Source organism: Gorilla gorilla, chromosome 21 (genome assembly GCF_029281585.2).
Source record: "Gorilla gorilla gorilla isolate KB3781 chromosome 21, NHGRI_mGorGor1-v2.1_pri, whole genome shotgun sequence".
NCBI lineage: Eukaryota > Metazoa > Chordata > Mammalia > Primates > Hominidae > Gorilla > Gorilla gorilla.
Window position 1 is genome coordinate 10,252,683 of NC_073245.2, and position 10,205 is coordinate 10,262,887.

Genomic DNA, 10,205 nt, shown 5'->3' on the forward strand with positions numbered 1-10,205 from the left:
AACCCAAACTCAGTCTCATTGTCTGTTTCTAGAGAAACCCAGTCTACAACAGAGGGTTCAAGAGACTGGACAAAGGGAATTGGGTCAGTGGCCCAGCAACTGCAGCTAGGCCTGTCGGCTATATCCTAATGTCAAGAGTCTGTTCACCGATGCCATCAGCACCAACCTAGGGGCTGCACACTTTCCTAGTCTGCACACCAGTCACGTCAATTAGAGACTCCAGCCTCAGCCCGAAGGCCTTCCAGGGCCCCCTGCTGATGCCATTCTCACTGCCAGTCCGTCCCCTGGTAAAAGCAGGTGGGAGGGAGGTCGTCATCTGAGTTTGTCTTACAGAATAGCCTGGAATGGGGTGCACGGTAAAATGCCTGATCGGAGATAATGCTAGAGCTGTGGAACCTTGGGCAAGCCTCTTCCCCTTTGTGGGCCGTATTGGGAGTCGGTAATAGGACTAGAAGAGGGACCATCTCATTTTGGTTCCTTCCATTTCAGATGCTGACCTGAAAGGTCGGGAAGACAGCTCCTTATGGGGTCTCTGGGGCCACCTAGTGGCTAAGAGGAGTAGAACCAAGGTTCTGTGCAGTTGGGAGGTGGGAGTCAGGGTGTGTCCCAGGCCAAGGAACTGAGTCCCACTCCAGTCTCCATTCATTCATTGACTCATTGCCGGGTCATGCCCCTTGCCTGGGTGGTGTGAGCCACCCTGCTTCCAAGGCTTTCAAAACACCATACGCTGATGTATTGTTTCTCATCTATTGCTGCGTAACAAATTGCCACAAGCTTAGCAGTGTAAAACAACATGCATTTGTTATTTCAGTCTCCATGGGTCAGGAGTCCAGCATGCCTTAGCTGGGTCTCTGCTCAGGATCTCACAAGGCAGCAACTGGGGTGCTGGTGGCCCGCATTCCTTCCTGGAGCTCAGCAGCCTTTTCCAAGCTCTCACGGTAGTGGGCAGAATTCAGTTCCTTGTGCTTATAGGACAGAGATCCCTGTTCTATTGCTGGCTGTCAGTTAGTACCACTCTTGATTACTACAAGCTGCTCAGTTTCTTGCCACATGGCCCCCACAGGGCCTCCCCAGCCTTCTCACAATATTGCAACTTATTTTGTCAAGGCCAGAGGAGAATTTTTCTGCTGCTTGGAGTCACTTGGCTCAGGGAAGGTTTAAGCTCTCTTTTAAAAGCCTCTCCTGGCCGGGCATGGTGTGTTCATGCCTGTAATCCCAGCACTTTGGGAGGCCAAGGTGGGTGGATCAGCTGAGGTCAGCAGTTCGAGACCAGCCTGGCCAAATGGTGAAACCCCTTCTCTACTAAAAATACAAAAATTAGCCTGGCGTGGTGGCAGTCGCCTGTAATCCCAGCTACTTGGGAGGCTGAGGCAGGAGAATCACTCGAACCTGGGAGGCGGAGGTTGCAGTGAGCCAAGACCAAGCCACTGCACTTCAGCCTGGGCGACAGAGCAAGACTCTGTCTCAAAAAGAAAAAAAAAAAGAAAAAAAAGAGAGAGAGAGAGAGAGAGAAAAAGCCTTCCCTAATTAGGTCAGACTCACCCAGGAAAATCTCCTTTTTGATTAGGCATCAACTAATGTGGGATTTTATATCTGCAAAAAATCCCTTCACCTTTGCAGTATATTGTAGCCTTATAAGAGTGACAGCTGTCATACTAGATTTGCCCACACTCAAAGGGAGGAGGCTGTCTAGGGCAGCTACACCAGAGACTGGGAATCTTGGGGGCCATCTTAGAATTCTGCTTATCACACACCTGTAATCCCAGCACTTCGGGAGGCCAAGGTGGGAGGATTTCTTGAGTCCAGGAGTTCAAGACCAACCTGGCCAACATAGCAAGACCTAATCTCTACTAAAGTTTTTTTTTTTTAAATTAGCCAGGCACGGTGGTACATACCTGTAGTCTCAGCTACTTGGGAAGCTGAAGTATCATAGCTGAGAATTCTCAGGTCTACATCTCCATCCCAGACATGACTAGACTAGCTGCCTTCTTGTCATCTCCACTGGTATATCTAATTGGCACCTCAAACTGGACATGCCAAAAAATGAACTGTTTCCACAGTGCTCCCAAGCCTGCTTCCACAGACCACATCTTCACAGCTGATGTGAAATGAAAGGCTAACGCCTCTCAGTTATCCTTGATGCCTCTTTTCCTCCCAGCGCCATCTCCCTTATACCCTGTTGGCTCTACCTTCAAAATATGCCCTGTGTCTTGTCACTTCTCACATCTTCCATGGCCTCTGGGTCCAGGATATAAGGGCACACGAAGGGCTCCTTGCGTTTTCCTTTGCCCCACTCATAGTCTTATTGTCCACACAGCAGCCGGAGTGATCTGGTTAAACTGTAAATCCCAGCACACCCTGCCACTGTTCAAAACTCTCCAAAGACTCTCATTCAGTAGAAGCCAGAGTCCTCAGCATGGCCTGCAAAGCCCCATGAGAAGTGGCCTGTGGCTCAGCCTGGGCTTCATCTTCTACTTTTTCTGTTTCTCACATGCCCAGTCACACTGGTCTTGCTGCTCCTCAAAAGTGCCAATCACACTTCCGCCTGAAGGCTTTTGCACATGCTTTTCCCTCTGCTTAAAATACCCTTCCTCCGGCTGGGCGCGGTGGCTCACGCTTGTAATCCTAGCACTTTGGGAGGTCCAGGTGGGTGGATCACCTGAAGTCAGGAGGTCGAGACCAGCCTGGCCAACATGGCGAAACCCCTTCTCTACTAAAAATACAAAATTAGCTGGGCGTGGTGGCACATGCCTGCAGTCCCAGTTACTCAGGAGGCTGAGACAGGAGAATCACTTGAATCCAGGAGGCAGAGGCTGCAGTGAGCTGAGATCGCATCACTGCACTCCAGCCTGGGCAAGACAAAGCGAGACTTCATCTCAAAAAACAAACAAACAAAAAAATACTCTTCCTCCAGATAGCCACATGATTTACTTCCTTCAGGTCTCAGCTCCCAGGGCGCCCTAGAGTAGGCACAGGGAGTACCTCACAGTGTCCTCCCTGACCATCCATATAAAGTAACATCCTCCATAAACTATCCTGTTACTTTGCTTTATTTTTCTGAATGGCATTTATCACTCTCTGGCATTTATCACCTGTAGTTTTTATTTGTCTCTCTCTCTAATTTGTATGTAAGCTTCATAAGGAAGGAATGACTCTGGACTGGACTCCATGCCCCAGCACATTCACCCACCCATTCAACAAACGTTCTTAAGGATCTAGGCTGGGCATGGTGGCTCACGCCTGTCATCCCAGCACTATGGGAGGCCGAGGTGGGAGGATCACTTGAAGCCAGGAGTTTGAGACCAGCCCGGGCAAGAAAACAAGACCCTGCCTCTAAAAAATACAATTTAAAAAAGTATCCAGGCACAGTGGCGTGAGCCTATAGTCCCAGCTACTCGGGAGGCTGAGCCGGGAAGATCTCTTGTGCCCAGGAGTTCAAGGCTGCAGTGAGCCATGGTCATGCCACTACACTCCAGCCTGGGTGACAGAGTTAGACCCTGCCTGTAAAAAAAAAAACGGGGGGGGCAGGGTGGGGAAGGTTTGCCTTGACCAGGCCGCGTGCTAGGTGCCGGGCATACAAAAGTGAAAAAGCGTGATTTGTCCTCAGTGAGCTCACAGGTCTGAGGAGACACATAAACCCAGGAATGGAAATGCTTTGCTGGTGATGGACAGTGAGTCTGGGAGAACATTGAGGAGATGTTTAACCCAGACGTGGAGTGGGGTGTGGTCAGGTCATTCCCTGGAGGAGGTGATGTTTAAGCTGTGGCGTGAAACCTCAGTAGGATGTGATGACCTTAGAACATGGCTACACGTTCTTTGACATTCCTCCTTTAAATTACCTTCCCTTTGAATCTGGGCTGGGCCTTCATGATCCACTTGTAACCAACAGGACACAGCAGACATGGTGCTGCAGGATTTCCAAGGCTAAGTCACACTGAACCGCCATGTTGAAAGGCCAACAGCCAAGACTGCCACGTGGTGAAGCCGCCCAGGCCACGTGGGAAGACCATGTGTAGGCAGGTGCTCCAGTTGACAGCTGAGCCCAGGCACCAGAGTTATGAGTGGAGAAGCCTCCAGGGGATTCCAGCCCCTCATAATTCAAGTCACTCCCAGCTGTTGGAGGGCCTTCCCAGCAGAGGCTCAGCCATCACAGAGCAGAGACAAGCCATCCCTTCTATACCCTGTCTGAATTCCTGACCCAGAGTCCACGAACATAATGAGATGGCAGTTGTCCACACTATTAGGTTTTGGGGCAGTTTGTTATGAAGGAATAACTGGAACAATAGGATAAGGAAGAGTGAGGTGAAGGAAAGGACTTTACAGATGCCAGCAACAGTACATGGGAAGACCTGGTAAGAGTGGCTGACACAGAAGCTAACCAGCTTGCGGGGAAGGTGTGGAGAGAGGAGGGTGACGGGCAAGAGTGAGAAGGACCTTGAAGGTATTTGGACTTTATCCCGAGTCTTCACACTGCAGCCCAAGGGGTCAAGGAGTCTTTTTTTTTTTATGGTAAACATGGGGTCTTGCTATGTTGCCCAGGCTGGTCACAAACTCCTGGCCTCCAGAGATCCTCCTGCCTTGGCCTCCTAAAATGCTGAAATTACAGGTGTGAGACACTGTGCCCAGCCTCCAAGGGGTCTTCTCTTTTTTCTGAGACCGCGTCTTGCTCTATTGCCCAGGCTGGAGTGCAATGGCGCAATCTCAGCTCACTGCAATCTCCGCCTCCTAGGTTCAAGCGATTCTCCTGCCTCAGCCTCCTGAGTAGCTGGGACTACAGGCATATGCCACCACACCTGGATAATTTTTGTATTTTTAGTAGAGACAGGGTTTTAACATGTTGGTCAGGCTGGTCTTGAACTCCTTACCTCATATGATCTGCCCACCTCATCCTCCCAAAGTGCTGGGATTACAGGCGTGAGCCACCATGCCCAGCCGGGGTCCTTTGAAAACACAAACCTGACCACTGCTGTAAACCTTTCGATGGCCCCTTACTACCCTCAGGATAAACTCTTGAAATTCAAGGCATTTTGCAGTTGACTCCCTCACTCTTTTATAGATTTATCTTCGGTCACTTTATCCTCAGCTACGCCAGGCCACTCTCCAGTGACAATGCTTCCTGCCTCACCCATGCTATTTATCTTTGCTCATGTGGAGGAATTAGTGGGACTTCGGGCTAATCACCTTGCCTTTCGAGGCCTCAGTTTCCCCATCTGTATGATTAGGTGGTTGGACTAGAAGTCTGTTTTTGTTTTGTTTTGTTTTTGTTTTTGTTTTTGTTTTTGTTGGTTTTTTTGAGACCGAGTTTCACTCTGTCGCCCAGGCTGGAGTGCAGTGCTGTGATCTTGGCTCACTGCAACCTCTGCCTCCCGGGTTCAAGTGATTTTTCTGCCTCAGCCTCCCAAGTGACTGGGATTACAGGCATGCACCACCAGGCCCAGGTAATTTTTTTGCATTTTTAGTAGAAACAGGGTTTCACCATGTTGGCCAGGCTGGTCTTGAACTCCTGATCTCAAGTGATCCACCTGCCTTGGCCTCTCAAAGTGCTGGGATTACAGGTGTGAGCCACGATACCCAGCCTTAGATGTCTCTGAAGAGCATATCTAGCCTGGCATTCTAGGAGTCTATGAAAAGGAGGGAGAAAGGTGTCTGTAGCCAAACCTGGCTGTCTAGCTTCTTCTAGGTTGCCTAGCAATGGATGCCAACCCTCTCCCCCATCCTTGGGGGTTTCTTAGCAACCCAGTTTCTCACCCTCTGCTGTTTTCAGGGTTTCCTTTTAACTAAATGTCAAGTTTTGCTCTTTCTCCTCCAGAAAACCCGAGGCCAAGGGTCTCTGTGTAGAGCTGGATACAACCCAGAATACACAGAGACCTGGGTTTGAGGTCAGTGGAGGATTTGCTGTGTGACTTGGAGGTCTTTGACCTCTCTGGCTTTCATTTCAGACTGTGATTCCCTGTCATATGCTCCTCAGAGTTCTTCTTCTTCTTCTCCTTCTTCTTCCTTCTTTCTTCTTCTTCTTCTTCTTTTTTTTTTTTTTTGAGAGCTAGTCTCACTGCGTCACCCAGGCTGCAGTGCAGTGGGGCGATCCCGGCTCACTGCAACCTCCGCCTCCCTGGTACAAGCAGTTCTCCTGCCTCAGCCTCCCAAGTAGCTGGGATTACAGGTGCACGCCACCATGCCCAGCTAATTTTGTATTTTTAGTAGACACAGTGTTTCACTATGTTAGCCAGGCTGATCTCGAACTCCCAAACTCTGGGATTACAAGCATGAGCCACTGTGCCCAGCCTGTTCTTTTCTATTTTTTGAGATGGAGTCTCACTCTGTCACTTAGGCTGGAGTACAGTGGCACAATCTCAGCTCACTGCAACATCCACCTCCCAAGTTCAAACGATTTTTCTGCCTCAGCCACCAAAGTAAGCTGGGATTATAGGTGAACACCACCACACCGGGCTAATTTTTTGTATTATTTGGTAGAGACGGGTTTTCACCATGTTACCCAGGCTGGTCTCAGACTCCTGACCTCAAGTGATCCGCCAGCATCAGCCTCCCAAAGTGCTAGGATTACAGGCATGAGCCACTGTGCCCAGCCCTCTGTATTGTTCTGATTTTAGTATATGTGTGCTGAAATGAGCACTTCCCTCTTCTCTTGTATGCGTTTGGTTCGACTACTAAATTTATTCACTTTTGCAATAAACCGTCACTGAGCACCTACAATGTTCCAGGCACTGTCTTAAGGACTGGGGATTCATCAGTGAATAAAGCAGACATAGTCCCTTCCCTCACAGAGCTTATACTCTAGTAGATGGAAACATATAATGAATAAACAGATAAGTGCACATAATGATATCATGCAGTGAAGGGGACAAAGTGTAAGGAGGGGCTACTATTTCAGATGAGGGGGTTGTATCAGTCAAGATGGGCTAGGGAAGTCAGAGATGGTTGGGAAGAAAAAGCCTGGCTTCCCCCTTTCTCCCTCCAACTTCCTGTGGGTGCCTCACCTTGGGTGACCTCAGCTAGAAGCCAGCTGACAAAGGAGGCTGAGTAGTTTCCAGGGGTCAGCTCTGCAAAGCAGGAAAGAGCAAGGAATCCACTGGAAGCAAGAAGGCCCAAAAGTACCTTGGGAGGTATGCAGCTTTTTCAGCTCACTCACTGCCTGTAAACTGTCAGGGACCCTAGGATCATTAAAAAATATTTTGAGGGCCAGGCGTGGTGGCTCACGCCTGTAATCCCAGCACTTTGGGAGGCCGAGGTGGGTGGATCACTTGAGGTCGGGAGATCGAGACCAGCCTGACCAACATGGAGAAACCCCATCTCTACCAAAAATACAAAATTAGCCAGGCGCGGTGCTGTGTGCCTGTAATCCCAGCTACTCGGGAGGCTGAGGCAGGAGAATCACTTGACCCTGGGAGGCAGAGGTTGCGGTGAGCTGAGATCACACCATTGCATTCCACCCTGGGCAACAGGAGCGAAACTCTGTCTCTCTCTCTCTCTCTCTCTCTCTCTACATATATATATATATATAGTAGTAAAATACAGATGATAGCATAGCATTAACCATCTTAACCATCTTTAGGTGTACAACTCATTGGATATTAAGTATAGTCACATTGTTGTGCAACCATCACCATCATCCATCTTGAGAACTCTTCATCCTGCAAAACTGAAGTTCTGGATCCACTATGCACTAACTCTCCATTTCCCCCTCCCCCTAGCTCTTAGCAACCACCATTCTGCTTTCTATATGTATGAATTTGACTATGGTATATGTCTCATATAAGCAGAATCATACAGTGTTTACTTTTCGTGACTGGTCTATTTCACTTCGCATCATGTCCTCAAGGTTTATCCATTGCAGCATGTATCAGAATTTCCTTCTTTTTAAAGCTGAGTAATATTCTATTGCATGTGTATATCACATCTTGCTTATCCATTCATCTGCTGATAGACACTTCGGTTGCTTCCACCTTTTAGCTATTGAGAATAATGTTGCTATGAAAATGGGTTTGGAAATTTCTCTTCAAGATACACTGCTTTCAGTTCTTTTTTCTTTTTTCTCTGAGACAGTCTCACTCTGTTGCCCAGGCTGGAGTGCAGTGGCACAATCTCTGCTCACTGCAACCTCCACTTCCTGGGTCCAAGCGATTCTCCTGCCTCAGCCTCCCGAGTAGCTGGGATTACAGGCTCACACCACTGCACCTTAGTGTGTGTGTGTGTGTGTGTGTGTGTGTGTGTGTGTGTGTGTGTGTGTGTGTGTTTAGTAGAGACGAGGCTTTGCCATGTTTGTCAGGCTGCTCTCAAATTCCTAACCTCAGGTGATCCGCCTGCCTTTGCCTCCCAAAGTGCTGGGATTACAGGAGTGAGCCACACCCCTGGCTTCAGTTCTTTGGGGTATATAACTAGAAGCAAAATTGCCAGATCATGTGGTAATTCTATTTTTACTTTTTCAAGGAATCACTATGTGTTTTCCACAGCATCTGCACCATTTTTCATTGTTATCAACAATTCACAGGGTTCCAGTTTCCCCCTATCCTTGCCAAAACTTGTTATTCTGTTTTGTTTTATGGTAGTCATCCTAATGGGTATGAAGTGACTGGGATCATTTTGAGACCCAAACAGTCACAGGCTTTTTTGTTGTTGTTGCCCAGGCTGGAGTGCAGTGGTGCAATCATAGTTGACCGCAGCCTCAACCTCCTTGGGCTCAGGTGAACCTCCCACCTCAGGTTCCCAAGGAGCTGGGACTACAGGCACACACCACCACATCCAGCTAATTTTTGTGTATTTTGTAGAGACAGGGTTTTGCCATGTTGGCCAGGCTAGTCTTGAATTCCTGGGCTCAAGCAATCCACATGCCTCCAGCCTCCCAAAGTGCTAGGATTATAGGCGCCCAGCCTCATAGGCTTTTTAGCCCAGGCTTGTGATTTCTTTGGCAGTACAATTCTCTGAAAAACTTAGGTTTCCGGCAGGGGGCAGTGGCTCACGCCTGTTATCCCAGCACTTTGGGAGGCCGAGGCGGACGGATCACCTAAGGTTAGAAGTTCGACACCAGCCTGACCAACAGGGTGAAACCCCATCTCTACTAAATACAAAAAATTAGCCAGGCATGGTAGCATATGCCTGTAATCCCAGCTACTTGGGAGGCGGAAGCAGGAGAATCACTTGAACCCAGGAGGTGGAGGTTGCAGTGAGCCAAGATTGTGCCATTGCACTCTAGCCTGGGCAACAAGAGTGAAACTCCATCTCAAAAAAAAATCTTAGGTTTCTTATCGATTTGACTGTAGTTAATGGTACTAAAACCATACCCACAATACTTTTCAATATATTGTCCTCAAGTCTGCTTTTTCCCTTTGCTTTCTATCCTAAAGCTGTCACTCTCAATGTAATGGCAATTAGCAAGAATAACAGGTGGCAGAGTTGCACCTCTAAAGTGATCTTGGCTCTGAGAGTTTTTACAGGACATTTTTCACTCAAAGCCTTTTAAAAATCCAATCTCGTACTTTAGTTGATTCTAGCCTTGAAGTACTTTAATTGATAAAAAAGAAAGTTCATAAGGTCATTGGGAAGATTAATTATCCCAGCATATAGTTCTATAAATGATACCCATCTTCGTCACATTTTTTTTTTGAGACGGAGTCTCACTCTGTTGCCAGGCTGGAGTGGCACAATCTTGGATTACTGCAACCTCCGCCTCCTGGGTTCAAGCAATTCTCCTGCCTCAGCCTCCCAAGCGAGTAGCTGGGACTACGGGCAGCATGCTGCCACTCCCGGCTAATTTTTTTTTTTTTTTTCAGTAGAGCTGGGTTTCACCATATTTTCTTTCTTTCTTTCTTTCTTTCTTTCTTTCTTTCTTTCTTTCTTTCTCTTTCTTTCTTTCTTTTTTCTTTTTCTTTCTTTCTTTTCTTCTCAGAGTCTCTCTCTCTCACCCAGGCTGGAGTGCAGTTGCATGATCTTGGCTCACTGCAACCTCTACTTCAAGTGATTCTTCTGCCTCAGCCTCAAGAGTAGCTGGGACTACAGGCATGTACCACCACGTCCAGATAATTTTTGTATTTTTAGTAGAGACAGAGTTTCACCACGTTGGCCAGGCTGGTCTCAAACTCCTGACCCCAAGTGATCCACCCACCTCAGCCTCCCAAAGTGCTGGGATCACAGGTGTGAGCCACCATGCCCGGACAAATTTTCCTATTTCTTAACAGATAATCCATCTTGTT